This window comes from Nelusetta ayraudi, unplaced genomic scaffold, assembly GCF_046127955.1.
Source record: "Nelusetta ayraudi isolate G7.1 ecotype Tasmania unplaced genomic scaffold, CSIRO-AGI_Nayr_v1 ptg000034l, whole genome shotgun sequence".
NCBI classification, from domain to species: Eukaryota; Metazoa; Chordata; class Actinopteri; order Tetraodontiformes; family Monacanthidae; genus Nelusetta; species Nelusetta ayraudi.
In genome coordinates this window covers 6,969,056-6,995,059 of record NW_027466084.1, presented here as the reverse complement: position 1 = coordinate 6,995,059, position 26,004 = coordinate 6,969,056, and the positions used below count along the sequence as shown (strand labels likewise).

General features: G+C 42.7%; 2 long non-coding RNA genes across 3 annotated transcripts in view; one reads left to right on the top strand and one right to left on the bottom strand.

Moving 5' to 3' along the window:
- LOC142892500 (uncharacterized) overlaps window positions 1-4,363 on the bottom strand; it is a 30,106-nt gene extending 25,743 nt beyond the window's left edge. The window contains exons 1-2 of the long non-coding RNA XR_012927447.1: window positions 4,224-4,363; window positions 3,744-3,838 (exon numbers count right to left, since the gene is read on the bottom strand). This is a non-coding gene — a long non-coding RNA (uncharacterized LOC142892500). The remainder of the gene's footprint in view (window positions 1-3,743; window positions 3,839-4,223) is intronic.
- Window positions 1-26,004, top strand: part of LOC142892495 (uncharacterized) — a 93,271-nt gene that overhangs the window by 7,933 nt on the left and 59,334 nt on the right. The window lies entirely within an intron of this gene.

Sequence of the window (26,004 nt, the reverse complement as noted above, 5' to 3'; positions counted from 1 at the left end):
GGGAGTCCAGCCTTCAAACACTCCTCATGAATCCACAGTCACATCTGTGAGCATCTGGAACTTTGGCCCTGATCCTCCACACCACACACCTTGGGATGACAGCGCCACCTACCTGGATCCTTTCAGCAGCCCGTCCATGCTCTGACCCGTTTCCACTGTGGCCTGTTGTGTCATCTGGACCGGAGTCTGGATCATCAGTGTCCAGGTTCATGGAATCTGTCAGAGTGCCGCCGTCCTGTGATGTAATGATAGAGAATCACTCTATTTATACTAATGTGCAGAACCACGAGAGTGTCATTTCTTCACTGCTGTCAGCAACAAGCATTTGGTGTCACACTGGTGTACAACACTTATGGGCTAATTAATAAGAAATGACATATTTATGAATCACCCGCAATGCCCAGATTGTTGCTGCTTATCTGCTGATATGAGCCGTCAACTGTTGCAATATAGAACCACGGGCAGGAAATTACAATTAGTGTAGAGTGTATTATAATTTAAAAGTTTACTAACGGTAGTTCTTTAAAGAATTTAGCAGGGATGGAACAGGCTAACGTGACGACGTCACTTGTAAAACAACTTAACCGGTGGGCAGCAAAGGCTTCAGGGTGGGCCCAGGCCAAAATAGTAAACCAAACTCCAACTAGCTCGCCTTAAGAACTAACTAAAGAAAGAAAGAGAAGCCAAATACAGAAAGGCTAACCTCCCTACACACTTATTAAACAGGAGAAAATAGGGGACAAAGAAAATGGCAGCCCACCCCTACGGCTGCGTGCTCTAACACCATTTCAGAAGTGACTAACTGCAGACTTGGGAGCGGAGGAGGAATGACCGTCAGGCTGGCTCGACTGCTCCTCCTTCTCAGCCGTGGCGCGTCCAATCAGCAGCCAACATCCAGGACCGCACCTGCAAGGCATCATCCACTCTCACACACACACACAGACACAAACATAGAGGCACGTAGACCCACCCGTGGGTCATAACACCCCCTCCCTTAAGAACTAAACCCTATTAACATACCGACAAACAAAACTAAACAAGAAAACCCTCAGTTCCCCCGAAATAAGAATTTCGCAGCTAGTCCACATGTACACGTGATAATGCATCTGCCAACACAATATCAAGATCCCTAGATAGTAAGTTTGATAGATGGATAGAAATAGATAAGTTAGTTAAAGTTACACACACACACACACACACATATATGTACATATATAATATATATATTATATATTTTTTTTTTATTAACCTCTTTCAATGAACTCCAAAACATACATGGTCAAAATCCATATTATTTATGTTGTTGTTTTTTTTAAATGCTCATACAAAACCAAAAAAGTGGAGGGTGAGTTGTCTGAATTGGGTTCAGTGAGTGTCACATCCACTTTCAGCGCATTATTTCCAGCAGCAAGCTTCTCCTGTTACGACTGTTCACTTTTCCGCCTCGAGGTGATTGGTGGAGTGACGCGCAACCAGCACGTGACCTCTATGATGAGCTTTCTCCCACAGAAGTACCATAGGAGGACACGGATTAAATAGTATGGCTTGTCCACCAGAAGGCTGTATTATGGTGTACATAATATAAAACTTTGGCCCAGTTCTGCTTGTATTGCATTGTATTGGTTGGTGTTCCTGAAGTTTCATTTTTCATCCCTTTTTATTTTTTACATCCATGTTTGTGATGAAATAGTATTGTGAATCGCTAGCTCGCATTGCATGCTGGGAAACAGCGTCACTCAAGGAAGTTTTGGCTTCGCTGACACGGTCCTGAAGGGAGTGGGTTTTAGTGCACTGGAACGGGATGAATGTGTTTAATCAAGCAGTACAAACCTGAGGATTAGAATTAGATGAGAACTTCTTCACAATATTTGCAACTATTCAATTTGACCAGCAGGTGTCAGTAGAAGACGAAATTTCATGTTGACTATTTCCTAATGGAAGTGCTCTCTTGACGTTGGATTTTTCTCATAATTATTTGAAGTGTAGGCCTGTATCTGCACACAATTTGAAATTTTTCCCAGCGCCCTGAGCTGTAAATTTGGACGGTGTAAAATGAAAATGGCCAGCTGCAGCAGAAAAGTGTACCATATATATATATATATATATATATATATATATATATATATATATATATATATATATATATATATATATGTATATATATATATATATATATATATATATATATATATATATATAAATATATATATATATATATATACATATATATATGTATATATATATATATGTATATATATATATATATATATATATATATTCATATTTTAACGGTTTATATAGACCCCTCAGGCTCCATTCAAAATGGGGGTTATTGTAGGAGAGTTGCAGTCAATTGAGATTTGGAGAGAGTTTGGATTACTAGATTTTGGATAGCGTTTATAGTTTGGAGTGTTTGAGACTAGATAGCGTTTAGTTTGGAGATAGTTTTGAGAGCTTAGGGAGAGAGTGAGGAGAGGAGAGGTGATAGGATGGAGCCCCCTGTCCTGTACATCAATGTCCATGTTACACAAGCATCTATGCCAGGGGTGCCCATTACGTCCATCGCGATCTACTGGTCAATTGCGAAGGGAGTTTGGGTGATCGCATGAGAGAGAGAGAGAGAGAGAGAGAGAGAGAGAGAGAGAGAGAGAGAGAGAGAGAGAGATCCGCGTCAATTACAGCAGGTAGAATCGTTCAGGCAGGATTAGAAAACACGGTGGATCTGGTTGATTTCGGTCATAATGTACGATGTGCTGGATTTTGTTCTTATATGTGCTGTGCTTTACAGTGAAACGTAAATGTGACGGATCGGCTTCGGCACTATTCAGATCAAATAAAGACCAGACAGGGACAGGAAAAAGAGTTTTGCTGTTGTTTTACACGCAAAACTACCGGGGTTGTCGCGTGAGCTTGCAATCCTGGCGTAAACTGATGGAGACGCCTCGCTCGGAAAATGCGCTTCAAAGTGCGCACGCACTGCAGACGCGTCGGAGATCCTGGGAGATGCTGCTGGCAAAACGTCTGCATCACACACACACACACACACACACACACACACACACACACACACACACACACGCACACCAATTATCCCTAACCTATGCGCTGGAAAACACAAAACTATACAGCAAAACATCTTAACGTAAACACACTTTTATTGATAAAATCAAACATAGGCAGATATAACCTAAACAATTTTAAGAGTTTTCTGTGCAATGATGAGCATAAATGCACATGGGAACATGTTGACCCATTTAATCCTCTTTCTTTCTTTATCATTGGACTACAAATATATTTCTGAATGACTTTTCCTAAATTATAGTAGGTGGATCTTTTTGACTTGCTCAAAAAATGTATCATACACATAGTTATCAAGTCAAGTTATTTATTTATTGTCATTGTTGAACAAAGTTAACAACAAAATTTGTTTGGAGCATCCCCATAACCACTGGCATCAGTACCGATAAAATAATCATAAATAAGTGAGAAAAAAAAACAAAAAAAAAATATAATTTATGTACAGAAATTATTTGGTCATTCATTTCTTGCAATTCATAGTCATTCCCAACAGACATAACAGATACAAAAATTCAATGCATCACACGTGGTTCAGACACAGCTTGCCTGTGATTGTACATTTGGCCAGTAGGTGGTTTCGTGTGCACATGAAGCTTCGAACCAGTTGGCTCAAGCGGTTCAATGCCTCATGAGGCTTCACCTCACCATCACTAGTCGTGACACACAGCTTGCTGTTTGGCTCCACTTGTTGTAGTTCTGTCAGCCACCACTAGATGGAGCTCTCCTCTTCACTCTCCTCCTCATCCTCCCTCACCTCCACCTGTAGAGAGAAGAAGAGACAGCAGGAGTCAGGACTCAGGGTCCTTGAACGCATCATCACAGAGACGCTGACTGTTGATGGAGATGGTGGAGTGACTGGTGAGAAGAAGCAGACTCTCAGTCACATGTCTAGTGTGGAACATGTGAAGGTCATGTGACCATGGAGAGTTGGACTGACACTGAGGCCTGATGAAGATGAACTGATCAATAATTGGGTGGTGAACTGAGAGAAGAAGCAGTTTGGCAGCAGATGTTGGATGAATGAGGAGCAGCTGGACGTCACCATCCTCCTCTCACACTGTGACTGGGAACACTGGACCTCTGCTGTGGGATCAACTGGCTTTGGTGCTGGAACCATCATCCAATGGTTCCAAACCAGTACTGACCTCACAGTCTGCAGTTGATAGTCTCTGCTGTGGACAAGATCCATTAGTGGCTTCACTCCTGAATCCTGCAGCTGGTTCCCATCCAGGTCCAGGTGTCTGAGGTGGGAGGGGTTGGACTTCAGAGCTGAGAGCAGCCAATCAAATCTAGGCTAGATTACTGTAACTCGGTACTAGCAGGATGCCCAAATTCATCCCTTAGGACATTACAGTTAATCCCAAACTCCGCGGCACGATTGTTAACCGGAACTAGAAGGAGGCAGCATATTACTCCAATTTTAGCTTCCTTGCATTGGCTGCCTGTCAAATTTAGAATTGAATTTAAGATTCTAGTTTTAACTTACAAAGCTCTTCATTCTCAGGCTCCTTCTTATATTAGGGAACTCATTGAACTTTATCATCCTCCAAGAGCCCTTCGCTCTGAGGATTCAGGTCTTTTAGTTATCCCAAAAATTTCTAGCGTTAGATCAGGAGGTAGGTGTTTCAGTTTCCTGGCACCTCTATTTTGGAACCATCTTCCAGCCTCGGTGAGGGGGGCAGACACAGTTAGTTTATTTAGGAGTGGACTTAAGACTTTCCTTTTTCTTAAAGCTTATAGTTAGACTCCATCCACTGTCAGTTAAGCTGCTGTAGGCTTACGCCGTGGAGGGAGATCTTTCGCTCCCGTTACAGGGATCGTTGCTCTGTGCAGGTGGAGCCTTTATCACTCTCCTCACCCAATCAATCTTTTACTCTATCCAATCTTTTACTCTATCCACTCTGTCCAAGCTCTCATTATGCTTTGTACAGAATGCTCGATATGCATGATACTGCCGCAGTCTCTGTGTCCCCGGCAGGTGATGACCACTGCGCCAGGAGCTGGATTGTGCTGTCCTGGGGGTCTTGCTGTCATCGCTTCATCCCACCACCACGCTTAAGACCTGGACTTGTCCTATCGGCAGATTGTCCATCGAGCTAGGCTCTTGCCTTCCAAAGCATGGACACTTACACTCCACATGGACAGCAGCCTTGAATTATTTCCTATTCTTTGTGTTTATATCCGTTTTGCCTGGTTGGTGTATCTGTTTTTCACTCTGTCCTGTCTGCCACCCTGGCTCACTCTGCTCCTTTCTCTCTTTCTCTGTCTCTCCTCTATCTTTCTACTTCACCCCAACTACTCATAGGCAGATGATGGCCCTCTGGAGTCTGGTTCTGCCCTAGGTTTCTTCCCACAGGGGAGTTTTTCCCAGCCACTGTCGCATCTTGCTTGCTCCGGGGGCCCGGTTGGTTCTCTCTGATTGTATAAAGCGCTTTGAGACGCCTTTGGCTGTGATTTAGCGCTGTACAAATAAAAGTTTATTATTATCATTATTATTATTATAGAAGTTGGAGAGTGAAGAGGGTGAACTGACCTCAGAGTCTCCAGTTTACAGTCTGGACTCTGCAGAAAACTACTCAGCACCTTCACTGTTGAATCCAGAAGGCAGTTCCAACTCAGCTCCAGATGTCTGAGTTGGGAGGGGTTGGACTTCAGAGCTGAGAGCAGCCAATCACAGCTGAGCTTTGACAACCTGCACCTCCACAACCTGAATAGAGAAAAAATGATGGAGAGTTTTTCCAGGGTGTCTTCACTCTGAGAATCAAAGTCAAAAGTCTACTTTAGAATCTGACACTCAACAAAGGAGAGAGGGTGAGTGAATGAGCGCTGCAATCTGAAATCTGACCACCAGATGGCAGGATTTTACACACTGCACCTTTAAACCAGGGGTGCTCACACTTTTTCAACATGCGAGCTACTTTTAAAATTACCAAGTCAAAAAGATCTACCTACTATACAATCGATGTGTGTGTGTGTGTGTGTGTGTGTGTGTGTGTGGAACGCAGATGTTTTGCTAGCAGCATCTCCCAGGATGTCCGGTGCTTCTGCTGTGCGTGACTTTGAAGCGTATTTTGCGAGCGAGGCGTCTCCGTCAGTTTACGCCAGGATTGCAAGCTCACGCAACAACCCCGGTAGTTTGGCGTGTAGTTAAAGAAAACAACAGCCAAACTCTTTTTGCTGTCCCTGTCTGCTCTCAAACAGAATGCAGGTATCTGAAGTATACCTTGATTTTGTTCATTATAGTTGCAGATTTAAAATGAAACCTGCTTTATATCTCCTTTATTTGATCTGAGCAGTGCAGAAGCCGATTCGTCACATTTACCTTTGACTGTAAAACACAGCACATATAGAAACAAACTCCAGCACATCGTACATTATGACCAAGATCAACTACAACCACTGTGTTTTCTAATGACTGAGAGAGCGGTTCGTCTCTCTAACCCCCCCCCACCCCCACCCCCCCACCCCCTACCCCCTCGACCTAATGGGCACCCCTGCTTCAAACCCAGTTTCACTCATTTCAAACACAAACCAGTGTCTGCAAATTGAATTTCCAACAACAGTCAAGTGCAAATCATGACGACAACAACAAGAGTGATAGAAGTTGTAGAGTGAAGAGGGTGAACTGACCTCAGAGTCTCCAGTTTACAGTCTGGACTCTGCAGAAAACTACTCAGCTCCTTCACTGCTGAATCCTGCAGCAGGTTCTCACTCAGGTCCAGGTGTCTGAGGTGGGAGGGGTTGGACTTCAGAGCTGAGAGCAGCCAATCACAGCTGAGCTTTGACAACCTGCAATACTCCAACCTGAATAGAGCATAAATGATGGAGAGTTTATAATGATGGAGAGTTTTTCCAGGGTGTCATCACTCTGAAAATCAAAGTGAAATGTCCACTTCAGAATCTGCAACAACACTTATATCAGTAGACTCATCAAGTTGCAAGGCAAATTTCTTACTGATAGGGATCTTCTCCAAAACCACACTTTCGATGTCTGCAGACATCTCATGAATACGTCTGGAGATTGTGTTATCTGAGAGAGGGGCTTTGGCTATTTCTTTAGCCGCTTCGGGTCCGAGCGTCTCATTTACAATGGCTTTGCAGGCGGGAAGTATTAATTGCTCTGCCACAGTGTGGGACTTTTTTGATTTAGCCACAAGTTCAGCGTAGTGTTGCCACCCGTCCCGTTTTTCCCAGAATTGTTCTCTTTTTTACCACCTGTCCCGGGAAAAATAAAATCTCTCCCGGGACACAATTTGTCCCGTTTTTAAGGGAAAATGACAAAACATCATTTGATTTCTGCCTGTGGTCTACTCCCGTAAAATACGCGATTGTCCCGTACTTGGCAACTAAAAAACCTGTCCCGTAATGAACTGATACAGGACGCACTTCACTTTGTGTCCCGTATATTTCGGTGACCCCCCCAGTCGACAGACTTGAGACACCCCCCGCCCCGCCCCCAGAGGTCCCGGATTTGTAACTCTGATAGGTAGCAACCCTAGTTCAGCGACGTGGTAGCTAGCTTTAAGGGCTCTCTCGTTTACTTTTGCGGTTTTTCTCATGAAAGTTGCCTGTTTCTCCGTGTGTTCACGCAGGCGAACAAAATACTCCACATTTTTCTTTTGAACTGAGGGCTGTTTCGTTTGGAGATGGCGTTTAAGCTTACTTGGGACCATAGCACTGTTGGAGAGCTTTTCACCACATACCAAGCACAACGGAGTCGGTGCCGTTGCATCTCCGGTAAAAGTAAATCCAAATGAAAGATAGCTTTCATTGTATTGCCTCACGCCAGAAACTTTGCTCGACGTCACCGTCTTTGCCTCCACTCATATTAGGGCCTTCATCTGGGTCCGGATTTTGTCCAGGGTCCAGTTCAGAGTCAGCATTTTTCCTCTTCAAAAAACTTATCCATCACTTTCAACCGTCGTCCCGCTATCCACAATCTACACACCTGTCGCTGCATCCATGCGTCACTAATTCGCTTGTCTCCAAGCGCAAGGCAATTAGCTACCTGCTGCTGCCACCTACTGGTATGGAAGAGTACTACATGATTACTCTGCCAGGCGCTAGACTGCGCAGGCACACAAATGGGATAATTTCCCACGGCACACCTGACAATATCTCGCGGCACACAAACACTGGTTTACAGGAACGGGTGCTCATCAGAAAACGCTGGCAGTGTGTTTCCCGTGTCTTACTTCCGGTATAAAGTTCGCTTCAAAATTACAACAGAAATACTACCGAAAGATGCCAGTAGGTGGCAACGACGCTCTATAAATGCTTCTCTTAATGCAACAAATAAATGAAATGACTTTCATACTTACACCAACTGCTCTTAACCTATTTATTAAACAATTTAGACTTAAAGGCTTCTTTGTTGTTTCACCTTAACAGAACACTAATAATAATAATAATAATAATAATAATAATAATAATAATAATAATAATAATAATAATAATAATATTAATAATAATAATAATAATAATAATATTAAGAAATTGCCATTTACAAAACGTGCACATTTCAGGTAGAAAGTGCATACACATGAAAAATCCCTTTGTGAGAATTATATTCAAGTTACCAAAGTTTGACTTATATTACAAGTACACAGTTTATGTGTATTATTTACAAACAGGATTATGACAGCTGAATACGCTTGTTTTGGTGTTGACTACCTGCAGAATGCTGAATTGCAGATGATGGGCCCTCAACCTCATCATTGGGAAAAGTTCCTGGGAAAAGTTGTATAAATTGCTCATAATGTCAATACAAGTATAACATCAACTCAACTTTTAATACTAATTCAAATGTTATCGATTTTAAAGACACCCTGCTTCCTTTCTTGACATTGTGGACATATCCTATTCACTTCATTTAAGCGTCTTATGTTATAGGCCACTTGTCTATCCATTAGCTCATAAAACAACAACCACACTTCCATTCAGCACCAATAAAGAGCATTAAAATACACATAAAGTAATAAAACAGAATGTAATTAGATTAAATTAATATTGCCCATTCCACAGTCCAGAACAAAGCAGAGGTGGTGTGCGACTTTGAGTGTGACTGATTCAGGATGCAGTGACTGTAGTGATGGTGAGGTGAAGCCTCATGAGGCATTGGTGAAGTGAAATCGACTTCAGAATCTGACACTACAGAATAAAATGGGAGAGGGAGGGCGAGCGAACGAGTGCTGCACTGTGGAGTCCATTACTGGCTCTTGATGATGTTGCTGTCTGGGCCCCCTTGCACCAAAGTAGGATTGCGTCATCCAAGATGAGTCACTAAGCCTTCAGCGTTCAACCAATCCACAACACGTGTGTCCAGGCTTCATGGGTCGCACTAAAAGCCATCCAGGATGAGAAGACACGGATCCATCAAGCCAGGTGAAAGCTGTCCTGGATCAGTGCGCAATGCTCGCGGCTTCCTTCCATAGACCCCCGTTATGGAGCTGGGATTGACGGATTGGCCATCTTTGACCTCCTCAGAAGCCTCCATGAGGATTTGCGCCTGGGACGGGGATTCAGGCTCTCTACCGTCCAGTGTGACAACAACAACCTCATGTTACTCTTTGATGTGTCTTCATGTTTCTATAATAATAATAATAACAATAAACTTTACTTATATAGCACTGCTCATACACAACATGTGCAACCCACAGTGCTTAACAAAATAAAACAAAACAAAACAAAGAAAGGTAATAATAATAATAAGAAGAACAACAATCATAATAATAACTGAGAAAAAATAAAAAGCTCCACTGCCCCTCCCTCCACCCCATACGGACCCACCCCTCCCCACCAACGCACACAGACAAACGCCCACCCCCATATTCACACAGACATTAGATAACACGGCTTGGCACTGAAGAATCTGATGAAAGGCCACTATGAGGAGCCGTCCACACAAGGGGGCACCATGGCCTGCAGCGCCCCTATGGGCAGACCAGGCATAGCTCCCACCGTGGAGGGCCCCCCATGAGGAAACACTGGCACTAAAAGTATAAAAGGGAGAATAATCATAATGAGAAATAAACCAAATACATAAAAATAAAGTGTGAAACAGTGGCATAAAAATGGGTAACCATTATAAAATTATAAAAATCAATTGAAGGTAATAAAAGGCATAAAAATAGTAAAACGGCATAAAATTAGTGGAGTAAGAGAGAGAAGAGTAAAAGAAGTCAGTTAAACGGCAGGTTAAAAAGGTACGTCTTGAGCCTCCCCTTAAAAATATCAACAGTCGCTGCGGCCCTGAGGCTCTCTGGCAGGCTGTTCCACCGAGTAGGGCCGTAATGGCTGAAAGCAGCCTCACCATGGGTTTTTTTTTGACTCGGGGAACAGTTAACAGGCCAGTGCCAGAAGACCTAGGATATGATGAAAGCAGGTCAGTTAGATAAGATGGGCCATGACCGTTGAGACATTTAAAAACTAATAAGAGAACCTTAAAATCAATCCTGAAGCGGACGGGGAGCCAAAGCAGCGACTTTAAAAGCGGTGTAATGTGTTCCCTTCCTCTGGTCCTAGTCAGCACACGTGCGACTGAGTTTTGTAGTATTTGTAGACTGTAAACACTCTTTTTGGGAAGACCAGAGAGCAGGGCATTGCAATAATCTAGTCTACAAGAAATAAAAGCATGCATTAGCACCTCCGTGTTGGCCTGAGAGAGGAACGGGCGGATTCTGGCTATTTTCTTTAGATGATAAAAACCTATCTTTGTAATATTTTTTATATGTGGAAAAAAGGTGAGCTCAGAATCAAAAACGACGTTTTGGTAAAAGTTCCTCTCTCCGGCCTTCAGGACCAATAACTAAAACCTCAGTTTTGTCCTGGTTAAGCTGTAGGAAATTCTCTGCCATCCATGATTTGATATCTAAAATACAGTTTAAAAGGGCATCAATTGCCGCTGTGTCATCAGGAGACACGGCAATGTACATTTGTGTATCATCAGCATAGCTGTGGAAGCTGATGCCGTGTTTCCTTGCGACGTCCCCCAAGGGAAGCATGTACAGATTAAAAAGAACCGGACCTAAAATTGACCCTTGGGGGACCCCACATCTAATTTCATGCATTCTGGAGGAGCACATATCCATACTTACAAAGAAACATCGATCTGTGAGATAAGAACGAAACCAGTTAAAAACAGTACCTGACAGGCCCACCAGGTTTCTGAGTCTATTTAATAAAATATGGTGATCTACTGTATCAAAAGCAGCGCTTTGATCCAGTAGCACCAAGACTGTCAGCTTCTGAGAGTCTGCGTTACACCTGAAATCATTGACGATCCTTAAAAGGGCTGTCTCAGGACTGTGGTTCTTTCTAAAACCAGATTGATAATTCTCTAAAATATTGTTTGTATTTAAAAAGTAATTTACTTGGTTAAAAAACAGTTTTTCTAAAATCTTACTTAAAAATGGTAAGTTGGATACAGGTCGGTAGTTATTAAAAACTGTTTGGATCCAAGTTGCTCCTCTTCAAAAGGGGCCTCACCACCGCCGTTCTAGAGGCAGCAGGGAAAACACCCGTCTGAAGAGAGCAATTGACAATATATAAAATCTGCTCCTCAAAGAACCCATAAAGTGACTTTAAGAGTGACGTGGGAATTGGGTCTAAAAGGCAGGCTGTGGGGTTTACTTGGGAGAAAACTCGACCAAGTGTCTTTGCATCAACTAGAGCAAAACTCTCCAGTGTTTCCTCAGATAAAAGTGGTTGTCCAGATGTGTAGAAAAATTGATTTTGATTAATTAAAATACTGGACCTAATGACATCAATTTTACTTACAAAGTGGTCTGCAAAATCCTCACAGAGGGCATCTGTTGGTGTCTGTACGTCCTGATTAAAATTTGTATTGGTTAAAAGATTGAAGGTAGAGAAAAGAAATTAAGGGTTTTTGCTATTGTTTGTGATGAGGTTGGAGAAATGGGTTATTCTTGCCTGTTTGACAGTTAGATGACGAAATGTTTCATAATGGACAGTGTTACGAGAGTTAACCACTAGATGGCAGCCAAGTTCCATGCAATATGCAGAGACATCTAGTGCGAGTCGATGACGTTGGCTTCCGGGTGTTTTACCTGATGAGCACTGTTCTAACCATAGATATATACAGAAGGCGAGATGTCTTATCCGCCCTGCTGGCCAATGGAATCGAACGTCCGCACTGGCGGCCATCTTGCCACAGTCACCTCGCTCCGCCCCTCTCACTCATAACTATGTATTCTTATTGTGTGTGTTCTTTTAAATAGCCCTAAATTGCTCTATTTTCAACCGAATTTCGAGCGGTTTGGTTTGTTACAAAGGTTATAAGCATAGTTATGATACTGCATACTTATTAATGATTTATAACCATAGGCTTTCATGTGAAAATAGCAAAAACACGCACACACCCTTATTTAATAAAAACATATATGCTAAACGCTAAACTAAACAAACCAGCACTAAATCGTAACATTAATCAAACAGCTCCAACAATAGCTTACAGATGAAATGTGATCCTACAAGCTTTTGTTTGTGGACAGCGACGATTGCTGCAACCATAAGCGGCACAGAAGTTCGGCATTTTTTCAGTCACCGATTTCCTGTAGAAACCATAATGCATGATGCTGTAGCAAAGCAATCCAATTGTGAATCATTTGCGAATTAAGTTAAATGATATAGAAAAAAAGCTATTCTGTCTCTCCATATGTCAAATTGCTTGTTTTATTTACACCTACCAATCCTAATCCCTTTTATCACAACAAGAAAAAAGACGGACTGTAATCTCAGGTTGTCACCGTTCGACTCTGAATCAAACAGGTGGGGGATGAGATATCAGCAGCTCTAGTTCATTGATCACCGTGTCTCTGCTGCATGAACTGATGAGACTGCGTTCATGCAGCAGCAACGTTATAGGAAACGCACCTCAGCGAATAACTACAACCGACACCACAAATATTGTATGTGAACAAAATACTAGTTTGTCCTGAAATAGCTGTTGGCTAAACTTAACTTAAGAAATGAAAATCTTAGTGGTCTCAGTCGTATTAACTTGTGCAGATAGGCTGCTATAGCACCATTGTGTTTTTTTTCTAATAGAAAGCTGCACTCTCAACATGTTCAACCATCCAGAATTATTGCTACGTTATGAACGTTTGTAAGAAAGCAAACCGTGTGCAAAGCCGTCAAGTTTTCAGCGAGATCAGAGTGTTAATGTTTGTTCAGATCACTCACGTTCCCTCACATTCACTACATCAGACCGTGACTGCCTGACTGTGGAAAGATGGCGGCCAGTGCGGACGTTGGATTCTGCGCCGTGAGACATCTAGCCTTCTGTATATATCTATGGTTATAACTAGCGGCCACACAATAAAAGTAGCGTATCTACAAAGATTGCATGACTGTATAAAAGAAAGAACGAAACATGGTGTCAGAAGCGGAAACTTAACGCCGCGGCTGAAGACAGAACAACAAGGCGCTATAAAGGCTGGACGTTTTTTCAATGGAGCTAAACTGCTAAGCTAATACCTGACGAACCATGGCTTTTTCGATTCCTGTACCAGACGCAATGGACATGAAGGGCGACGTATATAACAACTGGACATTCTTTAGAGCACAATGGGAAAACTATGAGATAACAACGGAACTGGACAAAAAAGAAGCAAAAGTAAGAGTAGCCACCCTGCTTACAGTAATGGGCAAAGAATGTCACATAATACAAAGACATCTTCACATGTCAGCGGAGGACAGAGACAATCCACAGAAGAATCTGGATGCACTACAAAAACACTTTGAACCTTCCAGAAATGTAATCTACGAGTGCTACGTATTTAACACTGCACAGCAGAGTCAACATGAGTCAACAGAGCAATATGTTGCAAACTTGAGAAAGCTAGCAGACAAATGTGAATTTGGTCCCCTGTGAGATGAATTGATCCGTGACAGATTAGTGCTTGTGACTAAAAATACAAGTACACAAGCACTCATGTTACGTGAATCAGAACTCACACTTGCCAAAGCAATAGACATGTTTAGAGTCAGCGAACTAGCACAAATTCAAAATAAGATAATAACTGGTGTGGAACAGGAGAATGTACACTTTGCACATGACAAACGCTCAGAGATGTGCCCCTCATTTGCACCTCAGCATAATTACAAAGAGCATATGGGACATGCAAACAAAGATAAACGCCCAAATAATAACCTCTGTCGTTACTGTGGAGCAGTGCATGACAGAATGAAATGCCCTGCATTTGGCGTCATCTGCAAAGCCTGTGGAAAGAAAAACCACTTGCCACTGCAAGAGTGTGCAAACAAGCCCAGCGCAAGACACGGGTGAACTTTCTTGGAGAAGACAGAGTAGAGGAGGAAGAAGAAATGGAAGAGGTGTGGTTCCTATCAAACATAAACGCTATGGAACAGGGAAACGAGAAATGGCTTGTCAACCTCAAAGTAACACCGTACATGACTGAACCAGTATCATATGACCCTAGCCATACAATCACATGTCAATTGGACACAGGAGCCACAACCAACGCCATAAGCTTCAGAGATCTACAGCTCATCACACAAGATGGTAATCCAGACATACCAGCCAGCAAAGCCACCATTAAACTGTATGATGGGTCACAAGTGAAACTAGCTGGGTTGTGTCACCTCAAAGCTGACCATGATGGACAAACACACGACCTGAAGTTTCAAGTTATACACACGTCACAAATGCCTCTGCTTTCTGCAAAAACATGCAAAAGACTCAACTTGCTATTTCATACACCACACAGATATGTCATCTACAGCGGTCTCACGCAGCACAACAGGGACAGATATGCATTTCACAACCACCACAGAGGACATCATCTCAAAATACAACAACGTGTTTGTAGGCCTTGGCTGTCTTCCTGGTGAACTACACCTCGAGGTGGACCCCGACATTAGGCCTGTGCATCAGGTGCCACAACGAATTCCCATTCCGCTCAAACACAAAGTCACTGAAGCCATACGATCCATGGAGAAGAATGGCATCATCAAAAGAGTCACAGAGCCAACACAATGGATCAGCAACATGGTTGTCATAGAAAAGCCAGGAAAGCTGCGCACCTGCATTGATCCCAGCACACTCAATAAAGCTCTACGGCGGTCACACTACCAGATGCCAACAATAGAGGAGATACTCCCAGACATTGCAAAAGCAAAAGTATTCTCCGTGCTTGATGCCAAAGATGGCTACTGGCAAGTCAAACTTGAAGAAGAGAGCAGTTATCTGACCACCTTTTGGACCCCGCTTGGCAGATTCGGGTGGCTAAGGATGCCTTTCGGCATAAAACCAGCTGCAGAAGAATATCAACGCAGGCAACATGAGGTGTTGCAAGGCCTGACCGGTGTAAGTGTCATTGCAGACGACATTCTTCTCTACGGCTGTGGAGACACTTCAGAAGAGGCACTAACTGACCATGACAGAAACCTGACTGCCTTGCTGCAGAGGGCCAGGGAGGTCAATCTAAAGCTCAATAAAAAGAAGCTGAAACTAAAACTATCCAGTGTCCAATACATGGGACATCTTCTCACCACAGAGGGCCTTCTCCCTGACCCAGAGAAGGTGGCAGCGTTTCAACACATGCAAACACCCACTGATGTTAAATCGCTACAGAGATTCCTGGGGTTTGTAAATTATCTTGCCAAATTTCTTCCTCATCTCTCAGATGTGTGCGAGCCTCTCCAACGCCTGACAGATAAGGACGTGGAGTGGACATGGCTATCACAACATGAATCTGCCGTTGACACTGTGAAGCAATTAATCACATGCCACCCAGTACTCAAGTACTACAACCTGCAGGAAGAAGTCACACTACAGTGTGACGCCAGCGAGACAGGCCTAGGTGCAGCTCTTCTTCAGAATGGGCAACCTGTTGCATTCACCTACTGAACAGAGATATGCGCAAAGGTGGTGTACAAGCAAGGGAAGGATCTTCATGTGGCAGATTTTCTGTCGAGGACTTAACAGCCAAACACACAGCATGCCCACATGCAAACACCTGCCACCATCTATGCCATGGGCCTCACCACCGAAGACCTACAACGAGTCGACCACCTCGCAGACACAAATATTTCAACAGCTACACTGGAGTCCATTAGAACTGCCACAATCAAAGATCCACTATGTTGTGCACTGCAGACTTACATATTGAAAGGGTGGCCCACAGCTACACAAGCAGTAGCTCCAGAACTGCAACCTTTCTACTACTCTGACTACTGGGAACTAGATGAACTTTCAGACACAACTGGTGATGTTCTCTCTGACACGGGGCTTTGAACCACGCCCCACAACTCGGTAGGGTTTTTTTCTGAAGCACTGCTCCGGAGCTTGCTTCAAATCACGTGACTGATGACGTTTGAACCACTTCACTGCTTCATTCAGACTGAATCAGCTGGCTGGTTTGGTTCAGTTTTTCTATATATATATATATATATATATATATATATATATATATATATATATATATATATATATATATATATATATATATATCTTTTTTCTATCGAGCACATAGTTGGTGACAGGAGGGAAGGGGCTTCAGAACTAGAACGGGCTCCAGTGTTGACTGATGTGCCAAGTGTCCCCCAATCTGGACATTTAGGCCTCAAGCAGACCAGAACCAGATCCAACATAAAACCTCCTGAGAGGTACCGCAAAGACTTTGTTGTTTAAACTTTCTGAAGAAGGAATGTCATCTCTTGTTTATTTCTGTGCCACTTTGTTCATGTGGACTGTTCATTTTTTCCTAATGTTTAGGAGAGTGAACTAGTCATTTCTGTTTAACCTGTAGCCAGCTATTGTTGTTGCTGGCCACGTAACTCTCATCCGGTCACTATTGTCCATTTTCAACTGCTTTCTTTCCATATGTTAAAGGAGATGTTACGAAAGTTAACCACTAGATGGCAGCCAAGTTCCATGCAATATGCAGAGACATCTGGTGCGAGTTGATGACGTTGGCTTCCGGGTGTTTTACCTGATGAGCACTCTTATAACTTGCGGCCATACAATAAAAGTAGCGTATCTACAAAGATTGCCTGACTGTATAAAAGAAAGAACGAAACAAGGACAGGAGTTGGGGAAAGAACACCTCACCCCATCAACAACCACAGAATCAACGAGGCAAACGTCCCTGTCACTGTCCCGCCACAAGGGGCGAAACGTCAATGAATGGTAGTTTATGGTTGATGACCCTGCAGCTGACCCGTGGGCACCGAAAGAAGTGCGACAGGCAGCAATGCCAAGCAGGAAATGTCTCCTACCTGTACATTTACAGTAAGTCATAAAATAGCTATATTGCATTTATTTTTCAGTGTTTTAAGAGTCCTTTCATTAAAAAGCTAAATACCATGAAGACACATATTTTGTGGAAACACACCCACTCCCACATTCAGGTGGAGGTCCTCCACCCCCGCGAGATGTCCCGGTGTTGAAACTGTAGGAGGCGGCGACTCTCACTGGAAGTGTCGGGACTGTTCTTCGCTGTAGGGGAGCGCTCCTCGTGGAGCAACTCTACTTCCGGTGTAGGGAATGCGTTATGCAGCGTTTTCTTGCTTTGCATCGCTCCTCTGATGAAGTGAATGTTTTTATGTCCTGCAGCGTGTTGTTTTTTTTGTTTTGTTTTTTTGCGTTTGCACCACGATCCTTTTTTTGTACCGTTTTAAACTTGTATTTGTGTTTGTGACTTTGCGTCGTTTCCGTGCTCAAATACGCGATTGTCCCGTATTTGGCAACTAAAAAAGCTGTCCCGTAATGAACTGAGACGGGACGCACTTGACTTTGTCTCCACGCGTGGTGGTGGGGTTTAAAGCGGGTGCACTGGGCTTGGACATTAGCGCAGCCGGAGGAAGAACCCTGGTTGCGGGTGCCCGTTCATCGGCAGGTGGTGCTGTGTGTGCGTGATGGTTGTGCGTTCACCGCTTGGCTGTTAAAGCCTGGAAACTTTCTCTGCCTTTTGGACTCATACGGTGCAGCTGGAAGAAGAAGAAGAAGAAAAAAAAAAAAAATCATCATTCTGAAGGCGTAGCGGTGTGCCGCCTAATAAAAGCTCTAAAATTATTAATTAATACGTTTCTGTTGAATTTTATTTTATGTGCTACATAGATTTCCTTGTGCGCTGAGAATGTGCAAGTAGTGCGCGATTGCGCAAGCAAGCAGCTTAGAGGGAACATTGGTTATGATGCAATAAAGTAAATACACTATGAGTCAGTAAAGTACCCGTTCTCTACTTGTTCTGTAAAATAGTGGTGTGTGTGTGTGTGTGTGTGTGTGTGTGTGTGTGTGTGTGTGTGTGTGTGTGTGTGCCAGATAAATATCAGCTGTTTCCCACATTGACTGATGTGCTTTTGAAACTTTGATCTTGTCTTCATGGTGTTGACTTTCTAAATGTCTGTGGTGAATACATGGAGATCTTGACAAAAGAGAAATCTACCAACAAGCAGAGACTTTATCTGGATTGTCTTGTTGCTTTATTGCTTCAATTCAACAGTTGATCATTGACTTGACATTGTTATGCAGTATAGAGTGATGGTATATTTCATGACTTATTGATTGACTGTTGTCACATTGAGCCAACAAGCAGAATCAAAAGACAAAATTCTCTCACAATATTTACATGCATTCATCTGATTGTTGACAAACGGATCAACAGTCAGAAGGTTTATCAGATGGATGAGTTGTTGAAAGGTCAAAGGTCAGGGCGGAAAGGTCCAGAGTGGAAACAGACCTCAGCTGTGTTTCCACAGTAATAAACTTGTCATGTGGACTAATGACACATTATTAATCTGTGGGATGAATGGGCTGCAGAGGAAGAGAAACAACGTGGCACAAACATCCAGCAGGTGGACAACAGTCAGCAGGAGCACCAACAGGAAGTGGCGTCCAGGCCCCGCCCACCCTGTGATTGACAGCCGGAGACACTGGGTAACAAACGTGAAGACAGAAGAAGAATCAAAGGTGAGAATTCAGCTCAGAGTCTCTCTGACGACTTCAGTCACACTTTCATCAACTCAGCTGAAGAACCTGAAGGAACATAAAGTCCAACATGTAGCGGCTGAGTGAAGGAGGTCTGGACTCTGTGGAGGAGCTCCATGGTTCCAGAGACGCTGTAGAAGGACAGAAGACCTGCTCTGTGGTCCAGGTACACTCGCACTCTGGAGGACCGAGGACCTGAGACACGAGTACTCATGTTGTTGTGACGAAACCAATATTCACCTGGGTAACAATATAAACTCCAGGATTTGTCATTTGCTGTGTCTCAATTCAGGTTCTGCACCCTTGAGGCTGAGTGTCCTCCGTCTGAAGGAAGCGTTCTTAGAGTTCCCAGCCTAGAAGGACGGACCAAACCCCGCCTCCCCGGTAACCACTCGGGACGGTCTAGCCTTCGGCGTATTTCCTCGTTTCGTCACCGCCGTTCCCTCTGGCTGGCCAACCCCGGAAGTGACGTTTCTATAGTATCACGCTAACCATTGGTTCGCCATCTAACGATGCCGTTGAATGTTCAAATAAATAAAATTCTACGTTAAAAACTGGATACTTTATGTGAAACGTCAATATTTAGATTTATATGTCGTGTCTTAACCAGTACATGCCGCTAATTTCAGCTGACTTCCCAGGATCCCACGATGCTTTGCAGCAGCACGCAAAGCATCATGGGATACCCAAGTACGCAAAGGATAGTAGCGGTGTATCCTTGGAATCGGCTAAAACGAGTGCGTATTTACGAGTGCGCATTTTGAGCGTCCTAAACACCCTCGGGAATTGGGACAAGCCTTCGCGCAGTGCGATGACGCAACTTCCTTTCAAAATGCGCACTTCAAGGATGCAGAACCTGAATTGAGACACAGCAATTGAATCCAAATCTACTTTCCTCTGACCTTCCTGCTCTGCCGATGTTCCTGTAGGCCACTGCTACACCAACCCCCTAAAATAAACCACAGAAGTCCCTCCCCCTTCTCCACTCAACCTCCCAGTAACATCGTCCAGTCAGACCTTCTCTACTCAGGACCTGCTTCTTGTCAGTGAATCTGTCTGGATGATCACAATAAGACTGAACTTCCTCCATGAATGTCACTTTTCTGTTCTCCTCAGATAATAACAGACGTTTGTGCACTGTGCAGAACTTGCTGTATTTCATCTCTCAGCTTGGTCCAGCTGCTGCCACGTCCTCAAAGTATCTCAGAGGACAGATCTCCAGGCTGGAGGAGTCTGGAGACGGACTGAGTGCTGGCAGTGAGGAGAACCTGTGGAGAAACTGGCTGTGGTCCAGTGTGTGTGAGATCTTCTCCAGCTCAGCGTCTCTCCTCTTCAGCTCCATCATCTCCTGCTCCAGCTTCTTCTCAAGCTCTTTGACTCCACTCACTGCTGCCCCCTGTGTGGATCCGACCTGCTGCTGCACCTCAGAGAGTCTTTTCTCCAGCAGACGGATCATCTGGGTGAGGATCTTCTCGCTGTCCTTCACTGCTTTATCAGCAGAGCCGTTGATGGACTCCACCCCCTTCAGGTCTTCCTCTGTGTGCTGGATCTTCTGCTGGATCTTCTTCCTGGTCTCCTCCAGCTCTCTCTGCCTCCCAGGCCTCTGTACTGCTGCTGACACTGTCTGATGACCTTTATGTTCATCCATACAGCATAAAGCACAGATGATCTTCTGATCAGTGCGGCAGAACATCTTCATCACCTCATCATGACGAGGGCAGATGTTCTCCTGGAGCTGCTGGCTGGGTTCCACCAGCTTGTGTCTCTGTAGGGGAGCAGCGTCATGATGAGGCTGGAGGTGAGAGTCACAGTAGGAGGCCCGACAGACCAGACAGGACTTGAGGGCCTTCAGTTTCCTCCCAGTGCAGACATCACAGGCCACATCTCCAGCTCCAGCATAGCAGTGATCAGCAGGAGCATCTTGGAGTCCAGTCCCCCCCCCCGCAAAGAAACTTGGCACGTTAACTTTGCCGACACGTTAGCGTAGCGCGACAGCGATAGCGTGCTTCCCCGCCCCGTCAACGTTAGCGCAATTTCCAACCAGCACTGCAGAGAGAAAGGCAATATCCAGGTGGAGTGAAAATACATCCCAGTGCCCACCATCACAGGCATATAGACGTAGATAAGATAAATTTACATAAAATACCAGAATGTTTGTCAATTTTTCATTAAAACATATTTTATTTATTTAGTTCCCAGCACAATATGTATTTGTTAATTTAACTCACATTCCTGCCATCATCTTAACACAATTCAGTGTCACTTTTGGTTGGAAAACGTTTAGTTGGAAAAGCATAATAATGAAATGACTTAAATGGCACATTTCAAGTAAAACAGTTGCTATTTAGTCTATTTGTGGTGGTATGTGAGTTATACTTCCCATAAAAAGACTTCCTTTTACATCAAGAATATTTAAATTTTTCATAAATGACTCCCAAAGAGACAGACATATTCTGTCAAGTTCTAACCTGAGGACCACTCTGTCTGGTCCAAAAATAATTATATTGAATTGAGAGAGATTTGCTCAGATTTTCAGTTGACCTGTTGATTTGATTTCTCTGATTAAAATTAAAACAAAGTCTGATATTTGGCAGCTTGTTTAATTCTTATACATAGGTATAAAATACATTTTTTATAATAACATTCACGAGTTTTTGTTGTAAAAGTCATCATTTTCATATACACAAGTTGGACATCTAAAAGTATCGGTATCTGTATTGGTATCGGGATACTAGCCTTGGTATCACCTGGTATCGTATCGAAAGGAAAAATAGTGGTATCGCACATCCCTACTTCCACACACACACACACACACACTATACTGTAAATGGCTGCAGTTTCCTTTACAAAAGTGCTACAAACGTCATTCAAACATCCATGTGTTTGTCTCATCAAGACCTATATTTTACATTTGACAGCCACTTAAAAAAAAATGCAGGTCAAAAATATGCATCATTTGCATACACAGGCATATGATGATTAGACCTCTTCTCCCTCTTTGTCAACACACAAATGCCTGCAGTTTCCTTTAGAAAAGTGCTACAGACGTCATTCAAATACCTACGTGTTTGTCTCATCAAGGCCAATATTTTACATTTGACAGCATCCTCAAAAAAAAAAAAATGGAGGTGAGAAATCTGCATCATTTGCATAGACTTCTTTCAGCAGATGTCGCCGGGCGTCGGCAGAGGACGGGGGTCAATTGCGGGCGTCGACAGGGGTCAGGCGTCATCGGGGGTCATCGGGCATCGCGTCGGCCACGGTGGCTCAGTCCCGCAAACGCTGCTTGCAGCTTTAATTTATTGTTTTGATTTAATTTAATTTATTAGTGTTAATGGCTGCTGAAAAAAGGGGATGAATAGTTCAAATTCGAGTTGAAAGTAAAATATACAAATGTTGGTAGTACTAGTAATCATTACTAAGTACAGTTATGCCCATCTGTTATCTTTGTTGGGCTTGAGTTTATGATTATTTTTTTTACCCTGTGCATCTTTTGTTTTGTTAGTAGTACTTGTCATTGCTCCAACACGAGTAAACATGTTGCGTCCCACTAGATGGCGCATTTGCCTTATTTACAAGCACCACGGTCATCGGAGCTGATCGCTGACACTCTTAGCAGCGTGCGTCTACGAAGGTCTACTAAGATTCCACAATCTATTACACCTCGTGAGCAAAACAGGCTACAGGTAAAATTAAACATCTTCAGTTGAGCAACTCAGGCAAGTTAAACTGATTTTAAAACAAACAAACACTATAATACTAGGAAAAGAATCGTCTATATGTCAATAAATACAACAGATTGAGTATTCATAAAAAAAAATATGCTTACTTTAAATAAGAAAATCCAACAAACCAACAAGTGCAACACTAAAAAGCAAACCAACAATTAAAATAATGCTTAATTGCCTTAGCTTCGTCCCACACTTATCAGCTTAGCTACTAAGAATAACACACATTATTCACCTGGACAGAAGGAGGTTCTGAGGAACGTGTTGGTCCTGGAGCTTCCTGGTCAGGATGTTCGGGAGATCCCTCGGGCTCAATGACTGCAGCGCCAACATATTTTAGAATTGCTCCTGCAGAGACAAAGCTCACTAGATCATCAAGCAAAACAGATCAGAAGCACATTTTCCTATTTTATTATTACAGTGATGTTGCAGTAATATAGGAAAATTAAAAATGTATTTGTTTTTAAATTAAACATTATGATTGCAGTGTCCATTTAAAGCTTTTACCCAATTACAAAACTGTCACTTTTAAGAGTTTTTGGCATTACTTTACACACTGTACTAGTTAAAGTAATAAAACTAAGATAAATGACCCACTACCACAATAGTCTAAAATAGTCAACACCATGCCAAAAAAAGTATTTCCATAAAATATTTCTTTGAATTATAAAACAGTAGCACATTTCTAATGAAGGGCCTACAAAATACAAACTAAGCTTAGTAAATTCATCCTAAGTTAAGGCTAAAATAACATTAAGAGTCAAATATGTGAGAGACAACTTCCACTGAACAATAACAGGGACTATAGACTACAACAACAACTACAACATGCCCTCTCTCCCTCCCTCCCTGTTAGAATGTGAATGAACGGGTGTGGAGTCAATCACTCATTCCCATGGCAGGATAGGCCAACATGGCAGGATATGGTCAACTTTCATAAAACAAACAAAAACGCTGATTCATGACGAACAAATATTAGCCAGCCAGCTAACATTTATCCGACGCTAGCTAGCTGGCTAGCAGGACAAATAAACAAACTTGGGGGGGGGACAACAGCGTTTCACCTCCACCTCTCCAGCCCACATCACAAACAAATAACTTACCTTTCCCCTTTGCAAGTTTTTCTTGATCAGTTTTCTTTTCCTTCCGTTTTTCCGCACCGCTGGGATAAGTCCATTTTGATGCCATTATGGTGTCTGTTTGTTTTTAATCCTCTCGCTAACGGGAACGAATGGTAGCTATCAATCATTCACGTCATACCTGTCGGCGTCGCCGGCCCGCTCCGTCACAACCTGCGTGACAGTGCGGCAAGCCCCCAGAGTCCAAGATGGCGTCCCATTCCTTTCAATGAAGTTGCTCACCCAGCGCATGGCTCCCAAAAACTTTTTGACTTCCGCATTGATGTGATAATAGAGCATGCGCAGTTGTGTCAGTGTGGAGATCGTCACTGACAGACGTGCGTGCTCACGAACCGTACAAAATTCAACATGGAAATGAATGTATTTTTTACGGAACAACTGACGATTGTTGTTTCAAAATTGTATCAATAATAATAATAATAATAATAATAATAATAATAATAATAATAATAATAATAATAATAATAATTATTATTATTATTATTATTATTATTATTATAATATACTATTATTTGTGTATTAAACAAGTGAGCAATGTGCCACTGAATAATAAATGATAATTCTTTGAAGCAACTCTCTATGGACCATAACAGCACTGCCACACATATTTTTTTAATTAATAACCTCTTTGGAAAGCAGACAAAGTAATAAAATGATTGGTCTATTTATTTCATCAGAACTAAAAAAATAAAAAATAAAAACTCAAAGATCTTTAAAGTTCCTCCCTTTCTCTTGCACCTGTTGATGTGTGTAGCTAACACAAATTTGCAAATATTTTGTCGTCCTCATGGAATTAAACAGCACACCATGTTAATTTATCAGTGAGTGCTCTCCCTTTTCATGCAATTCATCACTCTTAACATGTAATGCTGAATCATGAAAGCTATGGAGCAAAAAATAATAATTACATAAACGACGAGTGAAATAAAATGTGTCATTCATTCAATAAAGATTTCATTCATTCATTCATTCATCTTCTATACCCGCTTATTCCTATTCAGGGTCATGGGGGTCTGCTGGAGCCTATCCCAGCTGTATTCGGGCGAAGGCAGGGTGACACCCTGGACAAGTCGCCAGTTCATCGCAGGGCCACATAGAGACAAACAACCATTCACACTCACATGCACACCTACGGACAATTTAGAACGTTCAATTGACCTCACGTGCATGTTTTTGGAGTGTGGGAGGAAGCCGGAGAACCCGGAGAGAACCCACGCAGACACAGGGAGAACATGCAAACTCCACACAGAAAGGTCCCAGGTCCGGGCCCCGGAATCGAACCCACGACCTTCTTGCTGTGAGGCGGCAGCGCTTTTATTTCATTTAACAAAGCATATCATTATTTCATCATGCATTTAATTGTTTTGTGGTCCTGTGTTTTAGTGCTTCATAATTGTATTCTGTTGTCAAATTTGCCCATCAAAGTCAGATTAGTAATCCTGTACATCAGTTTAAGGAAAACCAATTCTAGGTAATGGATTGCAGATCTGGTAGTGACCTGTTACAATGGAAAGAAATGTATACATAATAAGTACGTCTGTGTGCCCGATATTTTAGCTAACACTAAACTTTCTGCACAACTGTCTGCATTGTGTTTAAGTTTAAATTAGTTAAATATGTTTGCATACCCAATTTTAAGTAAAATTACAGAAAAAAAAAAATTGTACATTTATGTTTGGAATGTTTTGCTTTTTACAGCTTTCCTTTTGGGGACAGAAAAAGGTTGCACAAATGGGTGGAAAATGTGAGAAGAAAAAACTGGACACCCATTGACAACTCCAGGCTGTGTGCTCTTCACTTTGAGGAGAAATATTTCATTTTGCGTGGTGAGAGAAAGTGCCTAACTTCAACAGCTGTCCCAACCATTTTTAGTTTCTTCAAATCAGGTAAGAGCATGGCTACCAAACAAAAGGTAAGTGAGTCACACACACACCCACACACACACGTGATTTTGATCAAATCTTTGACCACACATATTCTAAAAAATGTAAAGAGGTGTCAGAGATCTTGGAAGAAGACAGTTTTCTCGTGATTCAGGAACCATGTGACAGCCATACTGTGTCTGATGTAGATGTAGAGGTCACAA